We start from the raw sequence: 21,059 nt of genomic DNA on the forward strand, positions 1-21,059 counted from the left end.
TCCTTTGCTCAATGTGCAACAAACTCACCTTTACCACCCTCTATCTTAAAAGGAAATGAACATGACAACTTTTTAATCTCCTCTTCAGGCACCCCTCCACATTGTTTCCTGATCATGTGACTCATCTATACACTTCTTAATTGATTTTTTTGTGTACATCTGAATCAGATATTAACTGCTCATCTTGTTGTGAAATTCACCAGAACTTTTTGTATATAATGTTGCTGATATGGAATTTTACCATTAATGCACATTGTCTTTTCCTGTGTCTGTGTTCTCACCCTCCTGCTACTGCCACAGTGAATTTCCCGAGTACGGGATGAATAAAGTTATGTAATCTAATCTAATTATGATCAAACAAACGAAAATCTATAGCTAATTATAAATTTCATTTTCTAGCATTATCTGTTGTCTTGATTGCAAAAAGAATAGTTTAATTGAATCCCTGCCTTGACAATGATGTTCAATCAATTTGACCTTGAGAGCAGGTAGTGATATTTTTTTTTCATATTCATTCTTCGGACGAAAATGTTGTAATACAAAGTTTGCCGCGAATTGATTTGATTGACAATCCTTCAATCAATTTTATATAATATTCATTACACATTAGGTGCATTCATTCATTTTCATACAAATTTTCTTTGCCAGGGCCTCGTGAGCCTATCCAGCTGACTTTGAGAGAAAAGTGGACTACACCCTAAATTGGCTGCAATTTACAAACAGAGACAGCCAACCATTCACACTGACAATCACACCTCCACCGGATGAGAATCGAACCAACACACCAAAGTCAAGAGAAAGAACCACTACATCATCGGGAGTCACAACCAGGTACATTTCCACCTACCGTATTTTTCCGTTTAATTTTTGCTTTTTTGAGCCTACCGTTTGTGCGCCATTTAATATATAACCCTGCCGTTTAATATACCCGGGTATATTAAACGGCAACTCAGCTTTTTTGGCAAGATTTGTATGGTGTTCATGGGGGCATAATTATAGATACTTAAGTTCATTAAAATTCCAAGTCAGACTTTATTCAGCAGTAAGTAGTTTTGACCTGAGCAGTAAGTAGTTTTAGTCTGCAAAACGTTTATGCACCCTGTCACGGCATAAAGAGTGCGCAGTGGATCGTACCTTCCCGTTTGTGCGCCATTTAATATACCCCTGCCGTTTAATATACCCCGGTATAGTAAATGGGGCGGGGGTATATTAAACAGTAAAATACGGTATATGAATATGAAATGCAAAGAAAATATGTTAACAACAATTTTGCTGCAGAAACATTTGCTCAAACCTCTGTATGAAATCAATCCAAAAGAAAAATCTAATATGACAGTGTTCAATATTTTCATTTTGATCTATTTTAGATTTTATTTTGTGATATATCATTATACTCCCTATGATAACACAACCATGACTCCCAATTGTTCGATTTGGTGTGCAAAATCATACTATTTGTCTACAAGCAATTAAAAGAATATTACTAGCCATATGATATAGCAAAAGGAGCTGTTTGTATGAATGTTTTTTGGACCCTTCAAGACCAAAGTCTTTTTCGTGCACAAGAAAACCCAAACGTACAAATCTTTATTTTATTTTTTTAAATCGCCATCCCATGAATTTTTCATTATTTGCCTGGTACGTCTGCAACCCCTGGTGCTTGAAATGCCACCCAAATATACTTTCTATTCTCTGGCTAAAATCTGTGTTGCAAGATAGGGCAGGTGTCAAAGTTGGTAATCATGTCGCAAGGTGTTTGATGATGATCGCACTGTGTGGAAGCTGGAGGGAGATCAGGCTCCAAAGGTTATGACCACATAGCTATGAGTAGAGTGATGATGGTTGCTTAGGCTGCTGGCAAAACAGGTCACTATCAAGAACGAACGTGGCTGCTCTTTGAAGGATTTGTGTGAAAAGTGTTTATTGGGGGCTCAAAGTGGTAGCAAACAAACAACTGTACAGTATTGTTGGAGGGTTGACTGTACCATGGCCAAAAAAGCAATGTTCCATTACAAGTCCAATTTGGCATAATTGGTACTGGTTGATTGTTTACTGAAGTGCACATTTCCAGTGCGCGGTCATCATGGCGCCACAATATGCTTTATTTTATTATTTCCTTTATGTCATTTTAGAGGGGCTATCATTTATAATTTGCCCAGCTGCATTTTTCCATCTGCACAGGCTTACCTTCAACTGGGCTCATCAGACCTACAGAAGTGCCTTTTTCTATTGGGAATGGTCGCCAATAATGTGTTCCAATTTCCGGGAATTATCCCAGCCGTGGATTGAGAATTTTTGCCTCTCTGTATTTATTTCGGTGTTACGGTCCTGCTTGCCTTATAGATGTCCCCACACCCTTGGCCTCTGCTTTGATGTGGATTATCATTAAGCCCCATGCTTGCCCCCAGTCACCCTGTCAGCACCTTTTGATGTTTTCCTATGTGGCCTTCCAGATAGAATTCCTAATAAGGAGTCATTATCATTTTCATTTCTTGTTGAATGAGAAAGAGGGCCTCTGGCATTAACGCTAAAGTGTCTGGTTGGGGGGTGCAAAAAAAAATTGTGCTCATGACAAGTCCAAGTGGCAGCTTTGCTTACTTAGCAACTATATGTGTTTATTGGCAAAAATGCACAGATCATGCAGTGCGATAGTTACTTTTTAAAGGACTCTAAACGCTAAGTCAAATTGAATCATTTTTGGGTTGAGTAAAAGTAAAGACTTGTTAACAACTCTGGCAAATTTGAATGAATAATAAGAGTACATGAAAAAAGGCTGTAAAATGGGGTGAGGCGGGGGGGTTGGCTTATTTAGTATTGAGACGCTGTAGGCATGTCCATGACTATTCTCAATCATACTACCGGCACTTGCAAGCAATGATGCTGTTTTTAGCATAGTTCCTTTTCGGAAAATAGGAAATGTTTTTGAAGCAAATAATCAAAATGAGTACAGTCTCTTTAAGAGAACATCTGTAAAAATGGGCCCTCATTATGATTAAACTGCAATCCCATTTCCAATGAAGTTGTGACAATAGGCAAAAAAAATAACAATTGTTCATGTTACCCCAATGTCCACATTTACCTCATTTTGAGTTTCCGCTTGAAAGAGTATAAACCGATTGTTTGATGTACTTATTGTTTTACAATTAAATAATTCAAGACATTATGTAGCTGCACAGCTTTGTCCTCAGTCACAGTAAAAAGTGATGTTATAAATCCTGTTTGTTTTCAGATATTAGAAAAATACTTTAAATGTTTAATCTTACCCTGTATGTATTACTGTATTAAGATTTTGAAGGATTTTTCTGCCAAGTATAGAAGTAACATCGTAAACATGAATGAGGGTAGCAAACATCGGATGCTCTTTTCTTTGCTGTATGAAATATATGTAGATATGATATCTACAATGATGCTTACTACAATATTTGATAATAGTACTTATTCAGTGTGTGCTCCGAGATAAGAAATAACCTTTAGCAGATGAAATGTGGGTAAAAATGTCCTTTTAAGAGCCATTTATATAAAACCCTGGCATAAATATCGTCTTTTAATGTTTCAAAATCTTACATCTGCCCCAAGCTCATTGTAGTTAATTATAACAGAAGACCTTACGTTTTTTTGTTGATCTGCATATTTTTTGAAAAGCTGTGCTTGATGTAGCTGTCTGCCATTTGTGCTTTAAGAGGCTCATTAAGGAAGAATGGTCGTGCTGCTTTGCCACGGTGGTGAGAGATCAAAGCAACTTCATGGTACAAAGATTTGGGGAAAAACTTGAGTACCTGAGTACCTGGTCCAAGCAGAAAATTTGGCCTGCTGTGGTTGCACTCGGGACTAAAGTGATGACCTGTAATAATGGTCCATTTAGAACACAAAATCTCTGATGTGGCAATGATACAATGGAAATGATACTGTGGCCTTGAACAGTTTTGAGTGAATAGAGTGACCCTGGTTGGGTCGGGGAACTTTATTTTGAAAATTTTCCAAGTTGATCTGCTATTTAAAGCCGGCATCTCGGACAAAGGCTGTAAGAGAATAAGTGTCAGCGAGGTACTGGAGCTTCAGTGTCTTGGCTTGGGGTGGAGGATTTGGGATGTTTTTAAAAAGACATCAACTTGAATTTTATGTAGTAGCGAAACCAACACAGCCACATTGCAGCGGCTAAGGTGAAATGACCTCGTAAGTAAATCATGTTCGCATTGGGCTATCGTCTACCTTTTAATGCAGACATCACACAGTTGTAAAGCTTGCTCAGCACTATAGTGTTATGGAGCCTTTTAATTGGATTTCTAATGATGCCAATGGCTGGATGTAAGACTCAAGGTCAAAATCATTGGCTGGTTACTCACCCTCAGGCCTCACAGACCTATATCTCTTCACATCTGAATGCGTCTCTGGAAAATGACTAAGGCATTAAATTTATATTTATGATTTGCAGAATGTTGAGCTCTTTCTAAACCTACATGAATAAAGTATGTTTTTTAGGTTTGGGACTAGATATTTTGCTGTCAAGGTTTTGATGGGTCAATTTACAAGATTAGTCAAAGTATGCAATGGCAGTACTTGCTGGAAATATCGTTGACTCGACTGTTGCTGACATGAACTCCCACCCTATTGAGCATGTCGAAGAAAATTCACCGCTGGAATCTCGGCTCGATACCAAGTGTGAATGGCAGTTGCAGGTGGAATTGGAGTGGGGTGCTGACTCATTGACTAACAATTAGCCATTAGCTAACACAAGCTCCCTGCCTCCGCTTTGTCATAATAACCCTGCCCTCGGTGTAGTTACTGTTTCTTTCAACCATACTGGGCTCAGCATGGAGTTGGTGCCTGCAAAAGTTAGGTTTTGAGCACTAGGTACCAGTGCTTAGTTTGTGTAAGCAGAAAGCACAAGTCCGCAATGATCAAGAGCACCAGCTTAGAGGAAAAGTGGCCACAACAGATCAAGAGTTCACCCACCAGTGCCAACTCCAACTTTTTAGCAGACATCCCAAATTTCTGGTAGTGAGCGTTTAAAACAGAATTTGATATGATTTGATTAAACTTTTGATATTTCAAAATCAATAGCTTTGGCTAACTTTTCTTGAAAGGAGCAACAGTACTGCCTGAAGGTGTGGTAGCGCAATACTGTATTCTGCATGAATAACCTGTATAGTATATAACATCTTGGCTAAATGGGCAAAGTCTAACCACTCTTAAGTTATGTAAATTACAATCTAAAAGATTGTTAATTGTGTAGAAAATTATTCCTAACATCTTTAGCTTGAGCACGTTTTGCTCAGCTTCTATCCCCTTTTCTTTGTCATGACGTTGGTAATGCTTTGGAACGGAGAAGCAAAGTCACACTACATTAATTTGGCGGTGGCTGTTGCTGCAGAGAGCTATTTGTCTTCCTTGACGGTATCAAAGAGAACTGTAGAGCCGGGCTTTACCTACCATTCCTCTCCCTCACTCGCTCACCATGCACCACTCACAGGAAATTGCCTCATACTTCAGCAGGCAAGAGGTGAAACAGCAGTGACACCAATGCATATGTCACATTCCGGGCCTAAGGCTTGGGTTGGAGTGGACTTTGGTGTCACATACAAATGCTGCCTTGGGACTAGTAGAACACTGCCCTGAGGAGGAGATGGGGGCAGCGCTTCTGAAGCTGACTTCTTGAATGTACTGTAATGACAAAATATTACAGGCTGAAAGACTTTAGACAAGATAATGCAAGTGTCTCTGGCAATCTGTAGCAACACTGCCATGGATATTTTACGTTATTCAGTTTAGCCATCAAAAAAGTTTTATTTTTATTTTTCTTGCAAACAAATAGCATCAGAATATGTACATTTTGAAACAGTCACTTCTAAAACATTGTGGCTGATTGAACACTCAGTGTCCATATCGGTATGCATGCCAATGGTTGTTTTTGTCATTGTGGCTTGCGATTGGCAAGGTGTAACCTGGATACTCTCCATAGTTTTCTTGGCTAGGCTCCTGCATCCCAGCCACCCTTGTGTGAATGAGCGGCACCAACAATGAATGAATAGAGAAAATATAAGCATACATTTTGCATTGTTATGTACAGCACTTGTATTTGAAAAGAGGGCAAACGTTGAAAGTTCAGGTTTTTTTTTTTGATTGGGTCAAGTAGGAAACCACAGAACACCAGACCCACTCTCTGCGTACAGTCAGTGTCTTGTACGTGGCAAAAGTCAGGCTGGCTTGCCAAGCCTAAAATCTTGCACAATTCCTTTGTCAGATTATTCATTTCACAACCTGAGGGGTTTTGCAGTAATTGCATTTGGTGGTTGTAATGGAACTAACAATGTAACAATTGGACTATAAACCATTTCTGTTGATGTGAGAGATTTATTTTTCTTTCAAAATCAACAAATTATTATGATGGGTATACCTCATCTCCCACCCATAGTTAGCTGGGATAGGCTCAAGCACCCCCGCAGTCCTTGTGAGGATAGGCAGTGTGACAGACGAAGAAATCAATGATCCAATGACTTAACTAATGCTTTGTGACCACTGCTAAATATTATTATCATTATTTATTATGTTATTATAATTATTTATATTCAGCAAGTAGTAGATAAACTGCTCTTTTGGATTGATCTGGTGAAATTAAGCCTAGGCAAAGCGAAATGAAGGCCAAGAGTTAACAAAAAAATACCTGTGTAATGAGACCGGAATCACAGACAGAATAATTGCAAAGTGCAGATGTATTTTTTCCAATGTAAATATTATTTTGAAACAACAAAACAAATATAATGCTTTACAAAAAGCAAATTCAGAAATGCCTCTTAGTTCTGGCTCATGGAAAAAAATAGTTTGTTTTTTTAAATATATAATTTAACTGCTTCACATTAGTCAAACTCCTTGTAGAAATGTAATTCTCTCTGAAGAAGAGAATTTTGAGCATATGTCAGACATGTTTTAAAATGGCTGCAAGCAGAATAACTGTAACCCTTTTTGATGTTTGCAGATAAAACATATAAACCCGGCAGTAGCATCTTGCCACACCCCACCCGTCCTTCTGCACACGTCTCAAGAGGACAAATGTTTACTGTTATTATAAAGCAGCCATTGTTGTGATCGCTCGTGCTGTCAGTCCTCCTCTCCTTGTTTCTGGGTTTTGTTCGTTTTGCGTTGGGGTGGGGTTGCAGGGGATGTATTTGGCGGTGGTGGGGTTGGCGGAGTGGGGTGGGGGTGATGCAGCCTGTCGTCTCTGCAGCCCTGTGATTAGAAAAGCAGGGAGGGAGAGTGGTTCTCAGCAGGGCCCTGTTTTATATTCATCAAAAGAGCTGCCTTTGATTTGCTCCTGCTTTGACATGTGACAGCATGGACTGCAGCACCACACTGCTGCTAAGGAAATCGCGCACTTTGCACCCTCTCCCTCCACCCTCTCTTTCTTCCTATTCCATCCCTTGCAACCCCCCTACCCCCCGACCTAATCATCCCCAATATTGCAGAGCGCCACTGCCCCGCTCTCCCTCCTCCAACCTTGTAGCCTATCCCTCAGGCCAAGGCAACCTCAGCTTATTAATTTCTCCATTATTATCAATACTTTCAATCTACACAAATCATCAGAGCTTCGCCAAGGTCATACAGTGCCTCTGCCCTTTTCTTGCACGTAGCATCTTCAAGAAAAAAAACAGAGGGGTGGAAAAATGATTGTTAAGATGCATAGTCTGACTAGGAGTCACAAAGAAAGAAACAAAGCCAAATAGGGCAGAATGATGAGGACAACTAAAGTTTAACATGAATGCCTCTTACTGGTATTGTATGTTGACCAGCTGCATGAAACATTTACCATTTACATTATATGTAAAGCTAAGTTTTCAAATAAGCAGGGAGACAGAGGGTTTTCTATAATTATTACTAATCACCTATTGATTTCTTTGTTTTTTTTTATTTATTTATTTACATACAGATTTGTTTCACCAATTGGTGGAAAGGTGTCATCTTGTTTGGTTGAAATGAAATCCTGCAGCCCTTTGTGGAATAGCTTAGAGACCAGTGCCATAGAGCATTGAACACTAAACTAATATCAATTGAAAGAAGCTGCAATTTCTCGTAAAAGATGTAAAGTCCTCACAAAAAATGAATGTAAAAATTGAATCTAATATTTTAACCCATTGAAAAAACAACATAATTGTTAATTAATGTTCCAATACATTTCGGAAATTGCCCTGTCGGTGGATTCTGCAATTTTACTCATGCATGCTGAGTGATAAAACCTTTATGTTGACACAGAAGCTTGTCCTATTACCACCCTCAAACAACCTGTCAGTCAATTCAGCTCTGGCTGTGATAACTCTTGTTGCGATCCCATACACCACTCTTGTACATACACATTCACCTCCTTGTTCAAACTCTGCCCTTAATTTCACTGTGCTCTCCACATGCACATGAACATAAACACACCCAACTATGTTTGAACAGGGCAACTCTGCAACACCGAGACCCAGCTGGTTATTAAAAACATGAATAATTTAACAACTATTCAACATTGCAAACAGTGGTAGAAAGGCTATGCAATGAAAGTAGTACAGTTTGCATGACTGAAGGTGTGTTTGTGGGTTGGGATGTGTAGACTTTGAGGGTGTGTGGATCTGTGTGTAGACTTTGTGTTCGTGTGTTTGCTTTTGATACATGAGGGTAAAAACTAAGGCCATTGGTTCTCCTATTCTTTATCCTTCAGTGTTGGCTCTACCAAGGTTACATCTAACCAAGTTTAGATTTAGTGGCTCTGACAATGAGGGGAGCATAGTGTGCATGTATGTTTCCAATTCAAGGGCTTTTTACTTGGTGTGTGTTGGTCCTGCTCAGCAGTAGAGTGAAGTAGTATCTCATACGTTACTCTTAGATTTTGCATCTAAAGCTAAGGGTTCTATTTCTATGAATAGTGTAAATCATGCACACAGCATAACTCTGCTCTAGAGGCAGCATCTATTTACCTTTGCTGGTAATTTATTATTATTATTTGTGTGAGCCGAATACCAGACCTGGTATATCAAAGCCTCCAAGGTACAGTATTTGCAATAGCTGAAATAATCAGTGGAGAACTGATTATGTGGAGTTGGCTTGGGAGGACGTCACAAATACTGTGAATACATTTTCTGACAGCTCTCTGAGAATTTTCAATGATGTAGACAAAATGCCAAAGTTGAACTCTGTTTTATCAGCAAAAAGGAACCGGGAGGTCTTTTTCACATTAGGGTCTAAGTCGTTTGCGCCATAAAGTGGGCACTTAGACCTCGTAGTATAAATCCAACCTCTCAAGCATTCTCTGGAGTTGTCTTTATGCGGTGTGAGCACATCTAAATCTAAACTTCATAATAAACTGAAAATTACAACCCAGAGTATATATAAATATATATTTTGTGTGATAACATATTCTTGCTTGCTGAGTGGTCGAGTTGAAGTAGGCCATAGTGCGCATTAGCTGCCCTATGTTTTCTGGTCTTAAACTGAAGACCAAGTGATAACAAAATTGGAGCTGTAGAGTTTTAGTTGACCCTTTTGTGTTTAGCAGATGGGATCAATGCATTTCAGAGTATAGCTCTAATTGTAGTGGCAAAGATTTGGTAGGGAAACATCTACACTTAATAATGTCACACAGGATACATCAGGTTCTTCCTTTCCTGTCCGACATATCCACTTAAGAATAGCAATTGTTGTGTGAATTATGTTGAGAGGTAGAAGCAAAGGTTTGCTTTCTGTTTTTTTAAAGGCAGATTATATACTTTCGTACCTCTACTTACGAAATTAATTGGTTCCAGAACTTTTTTCTTAACTTGAAAATTTTGTAAGTAGTGTACTTTACATCTAAATTCTCTAATTCGTTTCACGGTTCTGGGAGATGTTCTTCTTACTGCTGACCCCAAGACTATTTGACCATTTTTATTTTTTGCAATCAAAAAATAAAAGGGTGGTTAGACAGGTCTGAATCACATTAGAGCAGCGGTCTCAAACCGGTCCTCAAAGGGCCGCAGTGGGTGCAGGTTTTCATTCAAACCGAACAAGTTGATTGCAGCCAGGTGCTCCTTATTTTAGAAGACCCCTCGTTGGTGAAACTGTCGACACTGGATCGGTTGAAACAAAGACCAGGACCCACTGCGACCCTTTGCGAAATCGCTTTGAGACCCCTGCATTAGAGGGAAGGATGCCAAACTATAAAATAGAAAAGTCAGTATTTCAGATATAACAACAGACATTTGCACATTCCACACACTTATTATATTCGTAATGTTGCGTTTATTGTGTGCTTAACTTTGGTCAGGATTTCAAGTTGATGAACAGGAAAGCTAACAGAGTACTCCGTGGGGCCCATTCTTTACAATTAAAAAGATGTAACGTGTGGCACTGGTACCATTATTTAAATGCAAAAGATTCACTGAATTAATTATTCAAACTGCATGAAGTTTCTTAATAAAATTTGCTCAATACCTACACAGATTTAATTCCAAAGTAACAACATCAACATGTCGAGTTGCGTCCTCCTCTAGCATACCTTTGACATCTGTACATTTTGAACCTGTCTAACCACCCAGCTCTAAATCCTTCTTCGGTAGTGGCACCATTCAGTAGTTTGAGCCTTATTTGGCAATGAAATCGTCATAGCGCTTGATGAGCCTGGCACTGGCATGGCAGCTTCCTCATAGCTTTGCTCTTAGCTCTATTCTTTTTACAGTTAAACTGCACATGATTAGCCTCAAATTGTTCATCTGAAGTGGGTCTTCTCTTGATAACATGTCATCATGTATTTGTAAATAACTCATCTTCTCACAAACTTTGCCTCGGATATGAATTGTTGAACACTCCCTAATTTCTGCCTGATTTATCATTAAAAATTAGGCAGAAATTAGGGTGCGTTCAACAACTCACTCCGAATGCGCTGTTACAGTTGGAAAGTCGTGGTGGTGTTGGATAAAGGAGTACTCGTGCTAATTTCGAGGGTCTGACTGCACCAAGTGTAGCAGCATCACTAATGTGCCAGGTCAGTAAGCAAAAAGAATGAAAGAGACATTTGCCTTTAAACAAATAAGCAACTTTGCTCATAAAAATTCATCATTAAGTCGCTTTGCTGTGATTGATCCATGGTTTCATGGCAGCGAAAGTAGTGGCTTTAAGTCTGAGATACACACTTAAGTACAGTTGACTTTCCTATATTTAAGCCTGGTTGGACTTCAGAGTTGCAGAAAGAATCTTAGGTTTAAATTGTTGGTTTGATAGAAGTATGTTCCAACTTCAGAGTGCTGGAAATAGTAATCTGGGATGAAAATGGAATGAAATACATGCGTGCTGATGTGTGACTGCAAGTTAATATTTTTCTGTAGGTCCATGCATGGTTATGCAGAGATTTGTGAAACGGTGTGAAAACCAATGAGAGAGACAAGCAGTTTGCTGGGCTGTGAGCGAGAATGAGTGTTCAAATTCCGGCCTGTGTGCATCTGGTCTGGCAGTGAACGTGATTGTGTTTTGATTAGCTCTCAGTGGTGCGCCAAGTTCAGGTCTTCTTGCAAATCTCACATCCACATCGTTTTCCCAATTTGACAGCTGACAGCAGTGGAGAAGGAATGTGTATGAATGAATGGCCAGCAATATACATGAACTAATTTCTTTTCTCAGCTTCGCAACCTCTCTCTCTCTTTGTTGTTCTCATTTTGTATTTTCATAGTCAGCCATTTGCTGCCCCGGTTTTGTTGCTTGTCAACCTTTTCATACCCATTTTCTTCAAAATTCAGCACACAAAGCCTATGCTTTTGCTTTACTTTCGCCTCAGTTTCTCATATCCTTGGTTGTAACTTACTGTGTAGGTACTGAAAGGGATGAATATAGTGTTTTTTTGTTTTTGAGTTGTGTGTTATATCGTTATCACTAAAATTAGTTGTATACATGTAATGTTTATGTAGAAAAGAATAGTTCTTAATCACTGTCACACAATAATTAGCCAACACAAGATGTAAAGTGTGTTCTATTCTCCAGCTGTTCATTTTGGGCCATGCAAGCATTTTGCAGATGACTTGTTGTTTTTGTTGTTATTTTTGCTTTGGAAGAGGTTAAGGGAGTCTGGTTGCTGCTGTTTGTGATTTTATGTCACAGATAAATTGCATGACAGCTACTGAGCTGCATGTTATGTACAGAGTAATGTCTACTTGATTGCCTTTCGTATTTACCAAGAGGCATTATTACAGCTATCTGACATCAAGTCCAAATTTCTTGATTTTTTAAAAAATATATATATATTTATTTATTTTTACCATAATGTAGAATTGCAGTATCAAGTTACAAGAAATTGGTATTTTTTGCACATTTTGGTCCTTGTTGGTTTCATTGAACTGAGCCAATCGTTAGTGTAATATTGGTGTGATAATATTTCATGACCATAATTGAATGTTTTTTATATATTTTGGGGGGATGACCAGAGTATAAGCTGTGTTTACAGTGCTTACAGAGCATTCAATCAATGCTTCTGGTTGCTCTTTTATCAATATCAATGAAGATCCCACTCAGTTACTTTCTACTATCTTCTAAAACTTCTTTGGGGCAATATTTCGAGGTCATTTTAATACAGGCATATAAGTATTGACTGTGGTGAGATTAATGAACCTTGATGTATGTCAAGTGGAATTTAAAAAATGCATCTTGGGTCTAATCTCAAAAGAAAAAGAAAAAATCACTATCTTTTCATATTGAATCTCTCTTTTAGGTCTGTATGTGAGCTGGATTGTCAAACAATACATCCTTATTATGGGATTGCATTGTTTACAAAAAATATTTGGAGGAATTGGTTCATTATTGTTCATATTTGTAATTTTTGTTTTAAAACTTTCTGCATTTTCCATTTTCTCCGTACTTGTCTCAACGCACCACTCATTTAAAACATTCAGTCTAGAACAAGGGTGTCTGACTCGGGTTGGTTCGCGGGCCACTTTAACGTCAACTTGATTTCACGTGGGCCGGACCATTTTAGATATAATATTTAGATTTTTTTTTAATAAATGGATTAAAAGAACTGGATTAAAATCCCTGAATATTCAGTTTTTATAGATCTAAAACAATGTTTATTTGAGCTTTTTTTATATATTTTTAGATTTTACCAAATGATTTTTGAACCAAAAACCACAGAAAAAATTGATTAAAAATTACAATTATTGATTTAAAAGGGGGGAAATCGGGAAATTTAATATACATCTATACTCTATTTTAATTTGATCCTAAAACAGAAAGTCGGCACTCATGACTTACTTTCCCAGGCCACAAAAAATGATGCGGCGGGCCAGATTTGGCCCCCGGGCTGCCACTTTGACACATGTGGTCTAGAACATACACATATTGTAAGTGACTTCAAGAGCATGATTTAACCAAGTTCTCATAAAACATAATTTTTCAATAGTATATTTCATTAGTATATTGAATTATTATATTATTATACTCTCTTGTGACTATAGTTTTGCCTCACTTCCCAGAGCATCCAATGCCAATTCAAAAGGATAGATAGTCAGTTAAGTTGGCATATTAACAATCTTTTTTGTATTTTTCTGTTGAAAAGAAATGTCCGTCAGATTTTGATGTAAATGCCCTCTATATACTGAGTAGAAAATTTATTTGCCTTTCGTTTCAGCCAAAGCAATATCCGCTCCTTTGTGTCTTTCTTTTATAATGCCTTACAAGATAGAAAGAAAATGGTGTAGGCAGAGAACAGCCTATTCTGCAGATCAGCAGGACCTGCGCGTTTTACTTCTTGATGAAAAGAAGTCTGCCTTTGTTTATTTGTAAAAAGTGGGTTGCTGTACTGCTGACGGAGAAATATTAATTAAAATTTCTACAGAAACATGACACAATCTGAACTCCCCTTTGCCTTGTAAATAGACAGTGCGTGGCATACAAATCTGCTGTGGTTGTGCAGGATTTTTTGGTGTTTATTTTGTTTTGTAGAAAATAGACTAAAGCACTCATGCTACTCAAAGTTATTTGAATAGCAATCATCCCGGACCTTTTTTTAATCGGAAATGTTCTTAATGTTAAACCATGATTTGAGATGATAGTATTGACTGCAGTGGTTCAGGGAGAGCAGAATAAAGGATAGCCTTATGTGAAAGGAAAGAAATAAGCGGTGGTGCAGCAAGAGTCAGGTGACAGCATGTTCTCCTCATTGCTCGTAAAAGTTAATTAAAGAAAAAAAAGAAGGAATTTTTATTGTGCTACGCAGCTCTAGCACAGGCTCTTGGCTTCTGCTTTGTGCTTAATAACGGCCTCTCTGAAGCTGCTGTCAAGAGAGGACCATGGCTGAATAATGGCTAACTACCAACGCGTGCACTCTGTGTGCGCGCGCCTCGGTCACTTTATTATGTTTATGTTCCTGAGATTCAACTTTTGAATTCAGTTTCCCTTATTCTTCATTGAAATTGGTTTTAAAGCACGCTATGCCAACAAAAATACAAATTAACCTGGCCCTTATATACTATTTTTCAGATGAAAGTGTAGAATAGGGTAAATAAAAGCCAGCATTTCCGGGGAATGGCAGTCTGGCATGGCGAAAGACATTAGATCAATGCCAACACTATTTTAACTGATCAAACGTGAGCATCCCTGATATCCCCCTCAATACAGGCATTCAATTGAAAAAGGGAAAGCAAAAATAGTCTTCTCTTTAAAATGTTTCACTATACTTCAAATAGCAGGACCAAATTGATAAAGAAAACCATTTGCGAATGCTCATCTTAAAGCCGTAAATGTAGTCGTATCTATATTTTCTTCCCCTTTCTTCGTGTCTCCTTTACGACAGGTCTCTCCAGCCCTCATTAATGCTAATTTATGCAGCCTGGCTGGCACAACACTCCCAGGGAGGGGTCCTCTTCCTTGATTACCAGCAGTGAGGGTAGGGCTTTGGGAAGCTGGGGTGAGGGTGACCTGGACAGACACCTCATTTAATTTAATACATTGGAGCATGCAGAAGCGGGGGAGTTGAGGCGAGGGAGGGAGATAATCAAGAGGCCGGGCCCTTATAAATGTGCTCTGAGATGATAGAAGAGATTGGATTTGGAAACGAAGAGCAAAGCCAAGCGGAACATAGTTGATTGATTCCATTCAAGTGATCGTACCCACTGATGGGGAATGAGTTATTTTATTTATTTTTCTCAGTGAAGAGGGTCTGATCAACACCCTCCCTCCACCCATTTTTTAAAATAAATTCATCAGGATTATTTTCATTACCTATTCCTTGTTCAGAAGTGTTACCCTTTGTTCTCTTTCCCACAAACAGACCATTTTATGTTTGTCTTGCTAGAAAACTGAATCATCTTAGTAAGTGTATTTCAGCATTAAAAATGCTTTCCCTTCAATGAATGTTCTTTAGTGGTGAAAAAAAATCTTAATTTTACCAGGCACACTGTCAATCCATTTTTTTTTTCAATCAATCTTGATTGTGGATTCAATTATTTAAAGCAATTATTGGGCAGCCCACTTGTATTATACAACAGGACTGAAATGTACACTTAAAATTGCATATCTAGCATCACTATTTGGACTTATGGGAATATTGTGTACTACTGAGTCCCATTATTTTCTTTCAAATACAATAGAATGTTTAATAATATTTTTCCAGATAAGTAGTAACTTGAAAAAAATATATCTGCACTGTAAAACTATTGTCTTTTTTTCCACTAATGGTTCAGTTTACTGGTTGCTACAGTTAGTATCAACGCCTAATTGATTCATTCAATTATTTCAGTTGTATATTTTGGCATTGCTGCTCGTAAAATCGTTTAAATAAACATGAAATGAGTGTTGCAGTTCATACGAAATATTAATATTTACCCCTTTTTTTCCCACCCCCAAAAAATCTGGCATTTTTACTCCTACCGATGTAAAACCACAGGGTTTCAATGTCATAAAAAGCTAAAAAAGATTAAGTAAAGATTAAAATGTCACATTGACAGATATAATTTACTCTGCATGCAGTCTCCACAGCCCAAGACCTCCAGAGCCTGAGCTGCAGAACAGCACCACTTTCGGGTTAGATGAGTGACTCATGTACAGTGCAGTTGTGCTAATATATTATTCACATAACCTGATAGAATTAGTTAAATATTGTCATTTTGGGATTAAATGGGGACAATTTCATTGTTTTTGATAGTAATGGATTTACAGCTCTTTAAAAGCCCCTCATTTCAGTCACTGGCTGCAGTTGACGGTGCTAGACTTCCAATTACTTTTGACTAAGAGAGGCTGGCAGTGAATTATTGCTATCAAGCCTCCCAGTCAAAATGTAGTGGATGTCTAGTGCCATCAATGGTACTGAAACATACGCATTCACAGGAAGACCTCCCAGTTTTAATGAATTGGATGTCTTTAGAGCAGGGGTAGGGAACCTAAGGCTCGGGAGCCATATGTGGCTCTTCCCATGGGTGCATTTGGCTCTCCACTAACCTGCGAGGTAAAATATGGAACTCACTGGTCCCCTATGAAAGGTTAACTCGTTGGCTCCCATTGATGGCGATAGACCTCCAATCCTTTTAAACAGCGAGGTCTAATAGTGAAGGATCATGTTTCATGCCATTGGCACTCTCCATGTTCAAATGGATTGGGCATCCATCGCTGTCAATGGCAGCCTATGATTTCAATTATGCGGTTAATTTGAATCCCGTTCAAAATAAAGATTTGCCTGATCACTGATCACCAATTCAACCACGCTATAGCACCTGTCTGTAATCTTAGAAGCACGACTTTAACTCCTACGCAGTCATCTGAGGCTTTAAATGCCAAACGCTCTTCCGCACACTCCACACTGTGACGAATGTCAGGAAATCAGATGGTGGCCATGACAGACAGATTAAAATGGTCTGCTGCTTGATTCAGCCTTGTCTCTGCTGCCTAATGGTTTAATATGATTAAAGCAAACAAACTAAGCATTATTAGATTAGTCAAAGAGGACATGGAGACTTTGTTGGCGATTATCTTTTCTTTTTAATGAAATGCTGCTTGAAATTAACATAGCTCTCACTAATTTGATTTCACATTGCCCCAGGAAATGCCAGACCGTTGTGGTTTTCTTTTCGGATTAAATGCTGGAGCAAGGGAAACATGACCATTTCTTTGTAAACTTCTGCATTGGATGGAGATGCTGCGTGTGCATTTGATGCAGCTGCAGGTTGGGTAATCTGTGATTCGGAAAACAAAAAATGTATTATAAACTCAAAAGGACGTTAATGAATAGTACTGTATATGTATTTCGTGGGAAACATTGATGAAAGAAGTCATGTGTTTTGACATAAGGGGGACTAGTGTGCATATGTAATTGAGTGTTTGCCCGCATTGTTGTTGAAAAAAGCCCTGTCAGCATAATCTGCCTCTGCGAGGTTTATTAATTGCATTTAAGATTGGATGCAATCTAGCTGAATCAGAATTTGCTTTCCTCAGCTTTTACGATACAAAAGGCCGTGTCGTGTCAAAGGCTTGCTGAGGTTATTTCCAGTCCTGTTTTACATTTACCTTTGAAAGTTTGGCCACATTGTGGATCATTCATTCATTCATTTTCCGAACCGGTTATCCTCACCAGGGTCATGGAGGGGGTGCTGGAGTCTATCCCAGCTAACTATGGGCAGCAGGCTGGGGACACCCTGAATCGGTGGACTGCCAAACGCAGGGCTCAAGGAGACAAAGGACAACCAATTTACCCTCATAGGCTACAGATGGACTATGTTGTATGCAAATGACAAAAGGACAACCAACTTTCTCTCTTATCTCTATTTGATATTGCATTTTATTTGTAATTCCCTTTTTTATTACAATATTATAAAATCCTAGCCCTCTGATCGGAACAAAAGCCTTTTGTCAGTCTGCTTTGTCTCTGAATTCCAAATCATTTTTATCTTTCAAAACAAAACTCCAGGATATCCCTTTAAGGTGGCCTCTGCAGCTCTGGCTCTCAAAGAAACAAACGCTTAAAACTGGAGGTCATTTCCACACTTGGTTAATAGCTACTCAGAGTACTTTAGAGAGTGTGTTTTTGCCCTGGCTGCCAATAAATACTCAAGGACTAGGAAAGGTCCATACTTTCTCATTTTAAGGAGATTCTTTTTCAGAGAATATAATACAGGGAAATACTCTGTATTGCCATTTATTGTAAAAGGCACAGCTGTTTATAAAGTACATTTTACACATAATGTACACTGTGTAAAAGGTGTGGGTTTTAAACAGAGCTTGTAGGATTGCCGTACATATGTCTGTACAGTAAATATGGTCTGTCAATACTTAAGAGCTTCTTTTTTTTCTCTGTCCAAAAGTAATGGTGCTATCAATTGTACAAATCTAGGCTTGATGTCACACATTTAATTGAATTTATCAATACAGCTAGACATAGTTTGTGTGCTGAGTGCAGTTGTCTTCTATGTAACATTGAATACAGGTATTTCAGCAATATCTGCTTCCGCTTCATATTTTTCTTCCAAAGCTTTTTTTCCCTCTGCCTTGTGGCAGGAGGGCGCTTGCTATGCATTTCACGTTCATCCTCAGGTTCAGCTGTTGCTATGGTGGTTGCTAGGGATTTAGTCGAGAGTGACGTGACAGGTCCAAATGTTGAAGGTGTCCTTCTTTCAGAAGGCGATGGAGTAGGAATGAGCAATCACCTCAGAGTGATTCTCATTTATCTTTTGAAATATTGGGGGGTAAAAAAAGAAAAAAAACACAGACACAGCTCACAGAAGCTGTAATTAAAAGGGACAAGCCTTGGCCAATTGAAGCAAATATACCCTCTAGTTTGTGCTTTTTCTCTCCTTTTTTCTCATTTTTTTCTATTATCTTATGTATTGTTTTTTCAGTAAAAAAAGATAAGGAACGTGTTTTTTTTTTTATTTACATGAAATATTCTGTTTTATTTGAAATTTGTTTGAAGGCTATATTGTTCTGTTCACTGCCATGCATGAAAAAACGTTTTTAAAATGACAATCATGACTGTCTTCTCTCGAATTTTGGGGAAGATGTCAACCAAACATCGCCGCAATAATCTAAGAACCACAAAGTAGCCTCTGCCATTCTAGCATGTCGTCACATTTTTACAATATCCAGAAGCGTGTATATTAAACATTACATCGTTATATAATATGTAAATAGTATGATACAACGTGGCTTAACCACCGTGACTGATTGACACCTCCTTGTCCCATCTCCCAATGGTGTTAGATGTCAGACGGCACTCTTTTTGGCTAAACGTAATTATTAGGCAACATCGAGTCTTGCAGTGGGACCACTAGTCCATCCAAAGACATGCTACAACTTCATTACACTATATCTTGTACTCTGACACTTTGACCGTCGGGATCAACCCAAAAAATCCTGTAGTGTACTCTGCATCAGGCAATAGTCAAGCCATGTCTTTGAGTTCATCCTGAATGTCTTTATCCTTGTTTGCATAAAACCCTGTAACCCAATCCCCACCCAGTTTTACTCACCCCCCTGAGTAAATTTGATGTGGGATCTCTGTAACTAAGTGTCATTGGTAGTGCAGTAACTCGTTGAGGCGATTTCATGCAGCTGGCAAGAGTAGAGTACACACAAAAGAGGGTTTTAATCTCAGAGGCGAAGCCTTAAACAACAACAACAGCAGTCGCTGACTCAGCAGTCCATTAAAGCACCTCTACCATACTAAATGTAATTTATGTTTAAAATTCTGGGCTTGTGTATTCAGAGTCTCAGAGACAAATTGAATATATTCCTTTAGTTGGCTTTGTGCTTTCAAAGTTGCATAGTAGGTCAGTTCACCAAATGAAATCAAAACACAAGTTTAAACCATAATTGTAGAATATTCCATTGTGAAATTAAATCGAAAAACATATAGCATGTTTTTCATTGACAGTACATATGCAAGCCAAAAGCTCTCTTTCTATCTACCTCGCATTTTGCTAAAAAATAAAAATTCTGTTCAGAGTTTTCCAGAAGCTCTTTTCATAACAGAAATATTGGTTTTACAGGAAGAAAGGCTGAAATGCATAAAAAAATATGCATACATGAGTGTTCCTGGTTCCTAAATCAAGATTTCCAGGCCTGGGAGTGAGAACCGTTCTCCTGCTTCCTCTTTTCTTATGTTACTCTGTCTGGTATCCCATAAGCTACAGCAGCCATCACACAACCTCCGTCAGCCTTTTTAGCCCAGAGGGGGAAAAAAGAGCCTGAAACCCGGATCAATAACTTAAGTCTTGTCTTTCTAATTGCTCATTGGTCGATGTTGCCGCCTGACCACGTGTAAGTGCACATTTTGCAGGTTTGTCTTTGACTCCATTTCGAAACACTTTCAACCCAGTGTTTCACTTGTTCTCTTCTCTCTCAGCCTTTTTGCCTGTTTTCGCAACGGGGGGTGGGGGGGTATCTGACTAGACAAGGATCTGTTGAGTTATCTCGATGGGATGAGATTCCAACGAGATGCCGCACTCTCGCGCAGGCCCGTGACTTCCAGGCTCCTAAGGTAAATAATACGGAGATTAGCTAGTTACACTGGCTGGAAATTTTGCTGAGCACCAAGAATTAGGTGGTCTCGTCTGGGTTTTTCTGAACGGCTTATTATATGATCTAATGCAGACAGACTTTACGAGTGTGGAGCACGGCGTATGGAGAGGGCAGTATTGATTGTGCTCATTGTGAATTATGTGAATAGATAAAAGTGTGAGCGTGCATATATATTAGCCAATTATGAGAACAGGTGCTAATGTAAAAATTCTGCTGAATAAATATGAAATACGCCTCTATCAGCATCCAACTTGTGTCTCCTCGACACCAGTCATTTCAGCTGATAATTGGGATGGCGTGGTTGTCTTTTTTTCCCTCTGATGAGACGAGATATTGCAGTCGTTCTCTGCCGTCTGGATTTAAATGAGTATTGATCAGCGAGAGTCTCAGGAGCTCAAATCAAAACAGCAGTGCAGCCTCACAACGCTTGCATGTAGTTGTGCCTTGCTTTTTCCACATCGTATTTTCATGAAAACCCACGACCTGTTGCCTTAAAATAGCCATTTTCGTGTCACTCGACGCTCCACGTCGGCTGGTGTTTGTTCTCGCCTCCTTTTTCCATT

The 21,059-nt window shown here is 38.7% G+C and overlaps 1 long non-coding RNA gene across 3 annotated transcripts in view; it reads left to right on the forward strand.

Moving 5' to 3' along the window:
* Window positions 1–21,059, forward strand: part of LOC144064295 (uncharacterized) — a 128,059-nt gene that overhangs the window by 37,564 nt on the left and 69,436 nt on the right. For all 3 annotated transcript variants that reach the window (XR_013296764.1, XR_013296761.1, XR_013296763.1), the window contains exon 5: window positions 649–831. This is a non-coding gene — a long non-coding RNA (uncharacterized LOC144064295). The remainder of the gene's footprint in view (window positions 1–648; window positions 832–21,059) is intronic.

This window comes from Stigmatopora argus, chromosome 2, assembly GCF_051989625.1.
Source record: "Stigmatopora argus isolate UIUO_Sarg chromosome 2, RoL_Sarg_1.0, whole genome shotgun sequence".
NCBI lineage: Eukaryota > Metazoa > Chordata > Actinopteri > Syngnathiformes > Syngnathidae > Stigmatopora > Stigmatopora argus.